Here is a 13,822-nt window from a genome sequence, read left to right as displayed (position 1 = left end):
CAGTCAGACAGACAGTCAGACAGACGGGTCTCTCCAGAGGTGACCGGGGAATCCTGCTCTCTCCCTCCCGGCAGACAGAGCCTCCTCTTCGGCCACTGATCCTCCTTCCCGCCCCTCCCTCTGCCCTGGTTGCGCGCTGGGGGATCCGACGACGTCACACGAACACACGCGCACGTATACACGCACACGCACACAGACACACGCCCTCTCTCTCTCTCTCTCTCACTCTCTCTGCTGCTATTCTGGGAAGTGGCGTTTGGAATAACCCCCCGTGTGCGTACAACTGTGTGTGCGCGCGCGTGTGTCTCCTGATTTCACCCTCACAACACACGCACACACACACACACACGCACACGCACACACACGCGCACACGCTGACAACACGAGTCGGACGCGCACATTCGGTGTCTGTCTGACTGCAGCGGCGGAGCTCCCGGCAGCACAGATCCGGTCGGAAAGGATTTCTTCCATTTTTACGCGCAACTTTTTCTCCCCGTTCACCGCCGCGACTCTTCTGGATTTCCTAAACAACCCGTCCGCCGGCTGCCCCCCCCCCCCACCCCCCAAATCCCCCCCACCCTCTCCGAACGGACAACCCCGCGAGGTGTCAAGCCGGCCCGGACTCGGGTCCCCCTGTCACCGGGGGGGGGCTGCTTGTTGTCATCTTCGCACGGAGACGCGCGGACCGGAGCGCGGACGGAAGGTAGGCGAGCGGCGGCGAGAAAACGAAAGCTGGTTCGCGTGTGTCACGCCGACGTGTCCCGGTGACCGCGGCGGACATTACGGTCCGTCTCCGCGGCACTAGATCCTTTTTGTTTAGCTTATAAGGGCAAGGCCGTGCAGGGGGAATACCCCGCGCGCGCATCGCATTGCATGCAGATTACCCGGGTTGCGTAATATCCTGAGGAATTTGCAGTAGCCTGCGCGGCCGTGGCTGCAGGGGCCGGCGGGAGAGACACACGGGAGGGGGGGGGGGGGGGGGGGGGGGGGGTCCGCGGAATTTCAAAGCCGTGAAAGTGGAAGCTCGGAGGTGTGATTTAGCCCGCGGAAGGTGAATTTTTTTGTATTATTCTGCAAGCCAGCTGTGGCCCGCATCTGGAGGGGAGTGTGGGGGGGGGGGGGGGGGGGGCTCATAAAAGTTCAGGTGCAAACCTCTATAACCTCACTCTAAAAGTGAGTTGCAGCTGTGACCTCTGGTTGGTGTTTCCCAGTGTGACAAGACATCAAAACGCTCAAGCAGAAGGCTGCGGTGTGTGTGTGTGCGTGTGTCTGTGTGCGTGCGTGTGTCTGTGTGCGCGCGTGTGTCTGTGTTGTCGCAAAGGACGTCTCCTAATGTGACAAAAGAGTTTAACACGCAGAAGGGCGATACTTTATCATGTATGTTCACTGTTCGCTTCCTCTGTGTGTGTGCGTGTGTGTGTGTGTGTGTGTGAGACAGAGAGAGAGAGAGAGAGAGAGAGAGAGAGATGGTGGGTGGTGCGCTGGCTGGTTCCGGGAATGTTCCATGACGTGTTGCCGTCTAGAGAGGGGCCCCGGCCGGGGAGACTGCGACGCACGGCCCCGGCCCTGCCGCTCGTCTCTCTAACGAGCCTGTTGATAAAAACAACAACAACAACAATAACAACAACAACATTTCTCTTCAGTGCATTTCCAGCCTCTTAAGCACGTCGCATGTTTTTTTGATGCCGTGTCATAATCTTGTGCTCACAGAGATTCTCGTTCATGCGGGAAAGCCACAGTGAGGTCAAAGGTCGCTGTGGCTTGAGGAGGCTCCAGTGTGTGTGTGTGTGTGTGTGTGTGTGTGTGTGTGTGTGGGGGGGGGGGGGGTCGCTGAGGACCTCTGTGTGCTGCCCAGCTGCTGCCGACATGTCTGTTTGGGTTCTTTCATGTTTGATAAGCGGAAGGAAGCAGATATAAAGCAAACATTAACGATGAGGACTTGTGGCGATGCGCATCATAAAACTCATGGTTTGGGTCAGCACAAAAGAAAATATAACTTTATTATTATTGATGATAGCTTTTTTTGTTTGATTAGTCTTCAATGATCCTTTATGCCCTAAAAAATCTGTAAACAGAAATTAAAAACGTTATCCTTGATTCTTTTATAGTAATTTATAGCTTATTTTCCCGAAAACACAGAATTCAAAAGAAAAGGAAATTAAAGATTGTATTCTTTAATTTATTTAAAAAAATATTTGCATCATCTCCTTCAAACTGCTGGATTTATTAAAACTTTTTTACCGATTACCTGTAAACACATCATGGTAGTTATAATGACCTGAACGCTCCACTGACTTAACGCCTGTTCACTTCATATTAGCCACGAAATCCTGTTTTACAATGTTCCTGAAGTGAGCCTTCAACGGTTAGCCGTTAGCGGTGCTGCTAACATTACCAGCTCTGGCACACTGGCAATAAACATTTGTTTTTGATATGCTGTCACAAACGTAATGTTGATATGGCCCATTTATTAAAAAGATACTTCATGGCAAATGTTGCCAGGGCTGTAAATAATTAAATAAATCTCAAATACCTGGAAGTCTTCCCTAAACAGTGGGTTTAGTGATTTGTCACATCTGTGTGCGTTTATGGTCCGTTGTTGGCCGGGAAAGCGACTTTAAACACTGAAGGTCTTATTTTTAGAAACAACGTGAAGCCGTGGAAGGAAAATGTGGAGCCGAAGTAAAGAGGCTGTTTGAGGAAAAGCCACGTGCGGAAACTTTGTCCCGAATGTGCGTCGGTCACATGTCAGGACACATTCTGTGCACGGCCGCGTGCACGTAGGGGACCGGCCTACGGACCATCTGTCCCACCGCCGCTTCAGATGGCCGTCAGGGTGTGCTGCGTAGGAGCGAGAGTCCACACACTTACACACACACACACACACACACACACACACACACACACACACACACACACTTGGACAGGCGTTCTGAGAACATGCGAGAGGTGTGAGTTGATTTTCTGCACTAAATATTTAATTAATTAGCCTTTTTGTGTTTGTGATTTTGTGCGTGTGTGTGAGTAACATTAATTTAAATGTTACTGCGGTCGGGCAACAGTAGCGTGGAGGCTTGAAACGAGGACCGACAACCCTTTGATTTTTCCCATCGGGGACAGTAATCGCTGTGGCACCGCGGACGTGTGTTGAGATGAGACATCGATGGCTGAAGACGGAGCAGACGTAGAGTGTGTATCAGGAGTGGACGTAGTTAGTGTGACGTAGGCCGTCGGTTTGAATATGTGGACTGGGGAAGGACGCAGAGACGCCGAATACGTCTCTGGCGGAGACCTGTCAATCAGCGTGTAGCCCCGGTTTTGTTCACATGGCAGATCCCAGAATGCAACACACCACGTCACCCATCGGTTTGTGGACGAATGCGTTCATGTTCGGAATTTGGCGACTTTGCCGTCGACATTTACATCTACAGTTTCCATATTTAAAACAGTTAGAAACCTGTCAATCAGTGTGTAGCCCCGCCCTGAAGCATCCCCTGTTTATGGCCTACATGACTCTGAATGGACCATCATTCACTAAATGAACATCGTGCTGTGTTGAAGAAGACTTGAACTAGAGATTGAGACCATAAACTTGTGTTTACAATGTTTACTGAGGGATCCTTTGATTTCAGAAACATCCTGAAATCAAAGTATCTTGATCTTGTCCACTGACTCTTTTGTCCTTGTGATGTCCGTCCCGATGTAAAAACTGTGTCTTGCACACACACGGTGCGTCTCTCATCAAAGCTTTGAGTCGGCGGTACATCCCTCCAGTCTGGTTGGACAGAAGATGATGAACTACTGCTGCTGTGGAGTTTTAAAGTGACAGTTAATGGTTTTAAACGAAAGTGAAAGTGACGATGGTGGCCATCTTTTTATAGACACACCTGCAACGCAATCTAACGCAACACAACCTAACGCAACACAACCTAACGCAACGCAACGTAGCTGCTGCTCATTGGGGAACGGGCAATGAAATCAGAACATAAACTGATCAGATGAGCTCCTGTTTAACTCACTGAATGTAATAGTTTCCTCCGTGTGTGTGTGTGTGTGCGTGTGCATGTGTGTGATCACCTGAGAGCTGCACAGGAACCTGAGAGCGCTCTGGTGAGCGAGGTCCTGACAGCGTCGGCTGAATTATTGAGACGCACTCGCACACAAAGCTAACGCATCGCTTGGCTCCTCCCGGTCAATGGCTCCCCCGGGTCGGGTTGAACACCTGGAGGCGGGAGGGGAGGGAGGTGAAGGAGAGAGGAGATGATGAGGAGGAGAGGATGCATGAGAGGACTCAGGAGAAACGAGAGCCCAGGAGATAAGAGGGGAGGGAACAAAAAGAAATATGGACACAAAAGAGGAGGACAGAAGAGTTTAGCAAAGAAAGGAAACTATTGTAGAAGGGAGGAGACGATGACATGAGAGAAAAGAAGGAACAGAAAAAGAAAACAAGGAGCGGTGACAAAAGAAGTGGGGGAAACACAGAAGAGGATGAAGAGGAGGAGAAGATGAAGAGTGAGAGGTGCAAATGAGGGAGCGAGGAAGAGGGGAGGAAGAGAAGCGGAAGAGGGGAAGAGGACTAGAAGAAATGGAGAAGAGGAGGGAAAGGAGGAGGAAGAGGAGATGGGGTGAGCTGTGTGTGTGTGTGTGTGTGTGTGTGTGTGTGTGTGTGTGATCTCAGCTGCACTAAGAGGAATCTCCCCCTCTCAGCATCTACAACCTCTGAGACGAGGGGCTTCTTTTTTTCTGTTAAATCCTCGGCCAATCAGCGACCCCCTTGCTCCTCACCGGCCAATCGAGCGGCCTCCTTTTTGTGATGGGAGGTGTCGGGTGGCTCACATGCTGGCTCCAGAGAGTGTGCGTGTTTACTTGTTTATTTATGTGTCACACGGAACGAGGCCGCCATGGAAACCCAACCTCCCTTTGCTCCGGGGGGGGGGCTGTCAGGTGACCAGTGTGTGTGTGCGTGTGTGTGTGTGTGTGTGTGTGTGTGTGTGTCGTTGAGAGACCTCTACCCGAACCGGCCTACTTCCTCAGCGGCGTGTGATTAGTCTCCTTCATGCATTTATGCATCAGACAGTAAGAGCTACACAGTGTTTTGTCATCAGAAAAACCCGAGTGACACAACCCGCTGCAGAACACACACACACACACACACACACACAGAGGAACACGCACACAGCAGCGTACGGGCTACCCTACGGGGGGGCAGGAAATTATTTTTTACCCTCTGAATGAAGTGGCTTAGTGGGTTTATTGTTGCCGTGGTGACCGACACAAATGATAAAAACTCTATTTACATGTCGGGCAATTAAACAAAGGAGGACTGTTTGTTTTAGGTGCTTCAGGGAGATCTGAGGAGATTGAGTCATATCTTTTATAGCACATTTAATACCTGACTTGTTATCTAAATAAAGGCATTGCGTTAATTAATTACAATCCATGTCACTGCGGAGGCGGATTTATGGCGTTTTGCCGCTTGTTAGCGATGCATACATACACACGTTTAATAAAGCGCCTCAAACACAATCATTTAGTAGTTTGCTGTCATGTTTTAATAATCCGATCAATAGCCGCTGCTTACTGCTCAACTGTAGACGACATGACGTCACCTTCTACCTCTCAGTGTCAGTCGCTCGCAATCCGCCACACTGAGACAAATGGACCCTTATGAAATATACACTTATCAAATATTCACTCGTGAAATATTCACACGGAAATGAAACAGCAAGTGAAAAACATTTACTGCGACAAAAAATTGTTGGTTGAGTTTTATTCTTAGTTTCTGTCAGCGGGAAACTCTCACTTTCACTCGCAGTGACTCACGTGAAGTCGGCTGAACTCTGAAGTCGGGCCTTTTAAACGGGGGGGGGGGTATTTTGGGAAATGGATGACAGCGTACTGCCACACGTGAAAAAGGTTTTAGGCAAAGTAGTTGAAGCTGAAATCACTTTATGACTACTTACTTATTTTATTATTTATTTGTATAAATATCTAGTTTGAATCGTTTCAACAACTGATACCTAAATCTAAGGAAATCAGATGAAAGTACTTTTAACAAAAACACGCTAAAAGCACTAAAGTTCATTATTTTATGTTTTGATTACTACGACTTTATAATCACCAGCTTTGGCCATGTTCTTTTTTTCCTGACTTTTCATTAGAAAACAATTGAAAATAAGATAATGATAATTACCATTATGACACCAACAATAACTGCTAACAGTACTAATAGTGCTCAGGTTGACCCGTCTGACGGCAGCTGTCCCGCTCCCGGTCTCTTATCAGCTCAATTAAGACGCTGCTGTAGGTTTAGGAGCTATTTGCATATCCACACAAAGATGAGAGCGCTTCAAATAATATCAGGGGATGAAAAGAATCCCAATCTCAGCGGGTGAGACGGAACAGAAACTCCAACGGGCTTTGAAACAACAAAAAAACAACAAAGAAAAGACAATAGTGACAAAAGAAAACTGAAAATCAAGATGACAAACTGACGACACGCGTGATGTGGAAGTCTAAGACGGAGTGTCATCTGTTTTTATTGGTTTATTGTTGGAATCCTCAAAGAGGTTTGAAATGTCACAGTCAGACACTCAGGATCCGCCAAGAAAACAACACCGACTTCAGGGCCTTTTATATTAAAGTCCACAGGATCATCATGTCACTGCTGCAGAAATCAGTGGCTGTTTCTGTAATTTATTTTCCTGACATCAATTTTAACTGCTACAGTGGTAAATATTTCCATGCTGACCTTTTGACCTTTAAAACCCTTTCACCAACCAGTGGTGTGATGTGACGGGTCTTTGTTGCCACAAAGTTCCCACCAGGCGGCAACCTCCACTCGGCCACATGAGTTAAAGCTGCATTCTGTGTAGTGACCAGCAGGGGGCGACTCCTCTGGTCCCATAGACGTCTATGAGAAAATGACTCCACTTCTCTCGTGATTTATTCCCTCAGTAAACATTGTAAACATGAGTTTATGTTCTCAATCTCTAGTTTCAAGTCTTCTTCAACACAGCATGATGTTCATTTAGTAAATTTTGGTCCATTTAGAGTCAAACAGACCATAAAGTAGAGGATGCTTTAGGGCGGGGCTTACTGTGATTGACAGGTCTTTAACAGACTATTTTAAATATTGAAACTGTAGATGTAAATGTCGACGGCAAAGCTTCCAAACTCAAAACATGAAAGCATCCGTCCACGAACCGATGGGTGACGTGGTGTGTTGCATTCTGGGATCTGCCAGGTTATTAAAAGCACATTACTGTGCGTCCAAAAGGGGGATTTGCATCAAAAAGTATGCAGCTTCATCACCCTTCTTTCTCTTTTCTCCTCCCCCAGGGACTGTGAGCAGCTCCGTAATCTGGACCAGAGGATCTTACACCAGGTAGGATCAGTGTGTGCGTGTGTGTGTGTGAGTGTGGGTGGGGGTCATAGCTCAAAGTCAAACAGGTATAACACAGGTAGACGTTAGCATGTGTGAAATGGGGCCATGAGGCGTTGACAGTAAGTAAAAGATGATGTGAGTTTATGCAGCAAACGAATAAAGTACGTATTGCAGGTGGTATTTATGTCAGCTGTTCAAAATGATGGGAAACATGAATTTAAATAGAACTGTGTACCGATGGAAACCACCTCTGGACCGTAATGGAGGAAATGGTGGGGAAAAAGAGGGCGGTCGTGGGAATAATAACCTTCATTATGATTTAAAATGGCCGATCCTTTTGTCATGAGAGAGGGGGAAGCGAGGGGGGGTGGGGGGGGGCTCTCACAGAGAAACTGACGGTAAGACAAGGAGAGAGTTGAGCTGAATTAATTTAGCCAAAATTACTCTCGCTGTTTCCACCGGTTGCCGGGGCAACCGGCGAGCTTGGTTACTGGATGTGTGACCTCGGCTGGGAGTGTAAATGGAAAACGTAAAAAGCGAGAAAAAGAAAGCTTCACTCTCACGTTCCTGACGCCATGTAGAGTTTATATTTGAGCTCCTCCCCAAACAATGATGGAAATCTTTGTAGTTTGGAGGCTTGAGCTAACAATGAGGAGGATGTCATGAAGAATTCAAATTCAAACATGTCAAAAGTAAAACATTTAGATTTTTTTAGAATAAAGTGTTCCAATTCATTGAACCGCAGAGGTTGTGAATACCGATAGGATGTGTTATAATAGTTCCATATTTACAGCATGTGGAGCCTCCGTCATCCCACACTGGGAACTCGTGGACACAAGTAGCATAAAAGGATCCAATGTTCTGATAATATCTGTGAAATTGAAATTGAGAGTGAGCTAAGGTTGAGCGGGTTGAGCAACCACAGGGAGGTCAAAGGTCACATAGTCTCCACCAACATTTGGGATCACAGGACGAGGGGAGATTAGAGTGGGTGAAGCTGCCGATGACGCGTGTCATGGCCGCCGTGCTAACGAACAAGTCTTCTTCTTCTAAGAAGAAGAGCGCAGGATGGAGAATCTCTTTTTTTACACGTGTGCAGGCGTAAGAGTAGAAGAAGAGACGCCGTGTACGTGAACGGTGTCACTTCCTTTTCCTGTGTAACAGGCGGTATCGTATCCACGACGATAAACTATGTCATTCTGTCCTTACATCTTCCTCAGTCAATGTGTGTGTGACGTAGAAGAAGAGACCACTATCTGCAACGCCAAAGCTTTAAACTTCATATAGTGTCGTCTCTTTGCAAACAAACACACAACAGAAAACCTGCACAGGATGTGCGTCAGTGCTTGCAGACCGTGCACATGCTGTAAAATGCATGAACGGTGTGTGTTGCGTTGGGGGGCGAGGTGGGTGGAGGGGGTACGAGGATGCGGAACATTACAATCGTCAACGGCTGTTTCAATTTGAGGCAAGCTGTTCAGAGAGACGGAAAGCGCGTCGCAATGCCAACAAGTCCACGAAATAAAAAAAAAAGCGTTGTATTGATGTGTTATCACAAAGCAAAGTACTAACAACTATTATAGCGCAACAAATACACAATAACACAACGGTCCAGTGTAATTGTATTGAAACAACCAAGAAGAAGTGATGGTAATCTAGGGAGAGAAATAACCACTTCCGAAAACTGACAAATGGCTGAATTACCAATGAATGAAGTGCGAGAGAGAGAGATGGGGGACCAAATGGATGCGGGCGCCATGGTAACCACGGAGTTGGTACACGGAGAAGCACAATGAAAGACCAGTAGTGGACAGTCAGCCAATGAGAGCTTCATATGAGTTTCCTCTCACTGATTGGCTTAAGAAGACCAGGAAGTGGACTGAAACGCACTCAGTCAAACAAACACACACAAACAAACACACACACACACACTCTCTCTCATTCACGCCACTCCCACACAATAACAATAACATCAAATGGAGAAATAAAAAAAAGGCAGGTGAAGAGGAAGAATTGTGTGTTCTGTTTCCATGGCGACAACGGCTCGGTACAACGGATGCAAGCTGTGCCCTTGACAGCATCGCACAGAGTGTGAGTTTCACACACACACAGACAGACACACGCACACGCACACACACACACGCACACACACACACACACACACACACACACACACACACACACACACACACACACACACACACACAGAAGGGCAGACTGATGATCACGTGTATTGACTAACAGCTGTGTCCAAATGAAGGGCCTTTGGATGAGCATCTTCTCCCCCTTTGTGCACGCTGTTCATATGTGTGTGTGTGTCTGTTCATACATGTGTGTTTGTGTGCGCAAGCCACACATGAGATAACAGAGCGCCAGAATTTGAATAGCATTATGGGATATGAATGTTGTCAAGACAACAGCAGTTAGTTTGCTTCCCATTTCTTCCAGGTAGCCACAAGTCCAAAGGTCCCTTTGTTTGTGCATTCAAATGGCATGGAAAGCAGTGAGAGTGTGTGTGTGTTTGTCTGTGTGTGTTGGTGACTGTGGTTGTGTGTCTGAGGACGGTGCGGAGCAATAAGGAGTTTGGTTTCACTTCCGCATCGTTCCTCTTGCAAATGACAGCTCTGCTGCTTCTGCAGCCTGCACGCTTCCTGTGTGTGTGTGTGTGTGTGTGTGTGTGTGTGTGTGTGTGTGTGTGTGTGCGCGTGAGTATATGCTGCAAAAAATTGTAGCGGTGTGTGTATTTCTGCACTCATAAGTGCGTGGGTGCCTGCGGTTGCCTCCGTTTGCTAGTTAGTGCTAATCCCAAATTACAGCCGAGGCTCATGGGAATTCTGCCGTTATTAACGACACGTTGGTTTGGACACAAGTACTGGAAGCACTTATTGATTAGTACAAATAGTGACCTCTGTAGTATAATAATGGTTATAAGCCCACAGTAATACACATGAGTAACCGGAGTCGTGCTAGCAGTGAGCGGTAGCAGTGCTCTGGCTCACGGGCACCTCGGCAGTGCGGCTCCCTTCACACACACACAGGACTGACTGTCGTTGTTCTCCGTCTCCTCTTCCCTCCCTTTCAGCATCCTTTTGCTCCGCAATCGTCCCTTTCCTCTCCTCCCTCATCCTTCTCCTCCTCTGTGGTCCCATTTATTTCATTTCTCCTGTTTTACTCCCTTACTTGTTTACCTCCTCTTTGGCTTTTCCTCCTTTTGACCTTCAATCTATCCTGGCCATCTTTTTACATTTCCTTTCCTTCCCTTCCTCCGTGATTTCCAGTTTGGGCCTCATCCCTTCAGTTAACTTTTCCTCTCTCCTTTCCTTTCTCCTTCTCCTCCTTTCCTCTTAACTCTTCTCTTTCTCTCTTTACTCGATGTCTCTCATCCCTCCATCCTTTCCTCTCCCGTCTCTTATGTCCTCCTTCACCTCACCGCTTCCTCCATCACTCCTTTTCCTACATTGTCGACTTTTGTCCTTTCCGCACTTTCACCTCCCTTTGGCTCACCTCCCCTTCTATCCCACCTTTTCGCCCTTCCTTGACCTTTTTACTCACCCTTAAATCCCCCCTATTCGCTTCCTCCTTATTACCTCCTTTTTAATCATCCCTCGGTCAATCTTTGTCATCTTTCCTTCTCTTCCTCCCTATTACCTCTCCTCATTATCTCTCCTTTCTTCCTTCCTTCCTTCCTTCCTATGCTTATCTTTCTCCTCCTCCCTTTGTATTGTAGTCTCCCATTGCCTGCTTTCTCCCTACCTCCTTCTCCTCCTCCTCCCTCCCGCCCTCCTCCCCACTCCCTTCCCTTCCCTCATCACGCCCTTTCCTCTCCACCTCTCTCCCCTGCGTGCCCCCCCACCCCTCCCCCCCACGCCTTCATCTATTCATCCCTCCCTCCATCCCTCCATGATCTCCTCTGCCAGGGAGGAACAGGTGGCTCTCTTCTGCTGTGCAAGTCGGTGGCTTCCTGCCCAAAACAAAGAGAGAGAGAGGGAGGGGGGGGGGGGATCATGGCCCGTGTCAGCGCCCTGGCGCTTGGGCTCGTACCATGTGACGGGCGGAAGGGGGAGGAGCGGGAGGAAGTGGGAGAGGAGGGTGGGAGGAGGCGTCCGACTGAAGGCTGTGATTTCCTCGACTCGGCGGAGAAAGAGAGCAGCAGGTGCTCCGGGTTGAAGACCGGCACTTAGAGATAAGAGCCACCGAGGTATTTCTGTGCCCGCGGCGGCGTGACGTCACTTCCTGTCTGTGCACAGGAAGTCAACAGTCTGTGTTTTCTCACTCTGGCTCTTCAGCTCCTTTTTTTATCATCTCTGGAAGATTATGCAAATGCTCTTTTCTTTCTCTCTCCTTTTTAACGTATTTACGCTATTTGTTTCAGCTCTTCCGTGTTTATTCCTCTTTTATATGAAATACATTTGGCAGAATTCCTTCAACCTCAACGGGGACAAAAGCCGTCTTCCAAGTCATCCCTCCCAAACAACCTGCTCACGGCTCTTTTTTTATTCCCTTCCTCTAATCTTAATCTCATGCTGTACTTTCTAAGATTTACATATTATATAAAAACAGGGGATTGGGCTCGCTGCTGGATTAGCCGCGGCTACAGCGGCTAGCCGTCTCCGGAGCTAACTCCATATGCATGGCATTAAGACTGATTAGCTCCACGCTAGCTCACTCATACTCAGGGTATTAAGGCTTAAAAGCTAGCGCAGCTGGCTAGCACCTTGCGCCTCCCGTCCGTCATATGATGGAGGGGGGGGGGGGGGGGGGGGATTACGGCTGAGTGGGGGGGGGGCAGATGTGTCCGACCTGAAAACCCGCTGTATCGTTCCTCTTGACGGGTCTCTTCTCTGCAGCCACAAGTGTCTGAGTGTGGAGGAAGGTGTGCTACACGTGTAATACCTGCAGGACCATCCTTGATGTTCTTCCTGTGAAATTCTTCCTCTTTCACAGGAGTGAAGAACGTTTTCATTTCACACATTCTGCCATCTGAGAAGTTTTCTTTGGTGACAAATGTTTGCTCGTGCTTTATCCTGATAAGATAAATGTCACTTTTCTAAAATCCAGCAATCTTCTCCTCTCTTTTATTCTATATTTCACTCTCTCATCGTCCGTTTTCCTCTTCATCTTCATCTCTCCCAATGTGTCCTTTCCTCTCGTCTTTCCTCTCCTCCCCCGTATTCCTCCTCTCTCCTCCCCACTTTTCCTCCTCAAACACGTCTCTTTTCCTGCGTCTCTTTCACTCATTTTAACTCACCTCCTCCCTCCTCTGCTTGACTCCTCCTCTACTTCCCTTCCTCCTCCTTTCATCAAGCCTTCCTCCCTCCTCTCCCTTACCGCCTCTCCTGCTCCCATGAACTCCTCCCTTTTCCCTCTCTTCCCAGCATCTGTCCTCCTTTCCTTTTCTCCTTTTTTAAACTGCTCTTCCAGGTTTTCCTTTCCCCTTTTAATCTTGTCTCCTCTTTCCTCGGCTTGTTTTCCTCCTTCATCCTTTCATCTTCCTCCTTCTCCTCGTCGCCGCTTTGATCCCAATGTGCCAAAAAAAATCCCCAGCAGATCCTCCTTTTTAACTCTGTTCACTTTCAGTCCTTCAGCTGGCGAATTAGAAGACACTTTATTTAAATAAAATACACTCGCTGTTTGTTTTCAAAGTGTCTGTACCTGACGTGTGTTACCATGCTGTCACACACACACACACACGCACGCACACACACACACGGTGTCAGTGACAGGATTTGGCTGATATTAGACCTCCCTGTTAACTTAAACTACATACAGAGGATCAGACGCAGCTGTCAGCCGTGCGTGTGTGTGTGTGTGTGTGTGTGTGTGTGTGTGTGTGTGATCTCTCATCTGACTGCCTCGTGTCATCGGTACATTTCTCCTCTCCATCCTAATTCCCCCCGGAGACGTTCGACTGAGGGACAGAAATATCTATGCAAATATATTCAGATAAGTCTCGTTAAAAAAAATAAGAATGTAAATAGGAAATGGTCCTTCTCATAAACCTGGAATTTACATGAAAGTGAAGCACACGATGAAGGAAGCGTGAAGGTAATGAGGCATCTTAAGGCGTTTCATTTGAGATATTTAGGACCTTCAGGGATTTTAAACTTCTTCAAGTGGCGTGTAAACGACCTCTGGATCATTACTTCCCTTCTGGTTTGACCTTTATGAACTTTAACCTCAATGTCGACGTAAGATCCCGTTCCGGTATTTATTATTCTATTTCTTTTTTTAATAGCCCGTTGTGTCTCTCTCTTTAACCCGTGTTGCCAAAAACGTTCCTAACTTTCATTTATGAAACACACGTGAAGATGACATGCACATGCAAAGACACGTTACACGTGTGCAGTGTTCATTCATTTAACAGCACGTCACAAGTATTTTACAGATTTAGTTTGATGTTTTAACGGAGAATATTTTCCCACAGTGGCTTCACAC

General features: G+C 47.6%; 1 protein-coding gene across 2 annotated transcripts in view; it reads left to right on the top strand.

The window, feature by feature from the left end:
- The first annotated feature begins 438 nt into the window (after positions 1–438).
- The window catches only part of hivep2a (HIVEP zinc finger 2a), a 61,371-nt gene continuing 47,987 nt past the window's right edge, over positions 439–13,822 (top strand). The window contains exons 1-2 of one of the 2 annotated variants that reach the window (XM_040160974.2): positions 439–703; positions 7,342–7,387. The gene's annotated coding sequence lies outside the window, so the exon portion shown is untranslated. The remainder of the gene's footprint in view (positions 704–7,341; positions 7,388–13,822) is intronic. The other variant, XM_078093394.1, reaches the window with a different exon arrangement.

The sequence above is a fragment of the Gasterosteus aculeatus genome, chromosome 18 (assembly GCF_964276395.1).
Source record: "Gasterosteus aculeatus chromosome 18, fGasAcu3.hap1.1, whole genome shotgun sequence".
Taxonomy (NCBI): Eukaryota; Metazoa; Chordata; class Actinopteri; order Perciformes; family Gasterosteidae; genus Gasterosteus; species Gasterosteus aculeatus.
This window is presented reverse-complemented; position numbering and strand designations above follow the sequence as displayed.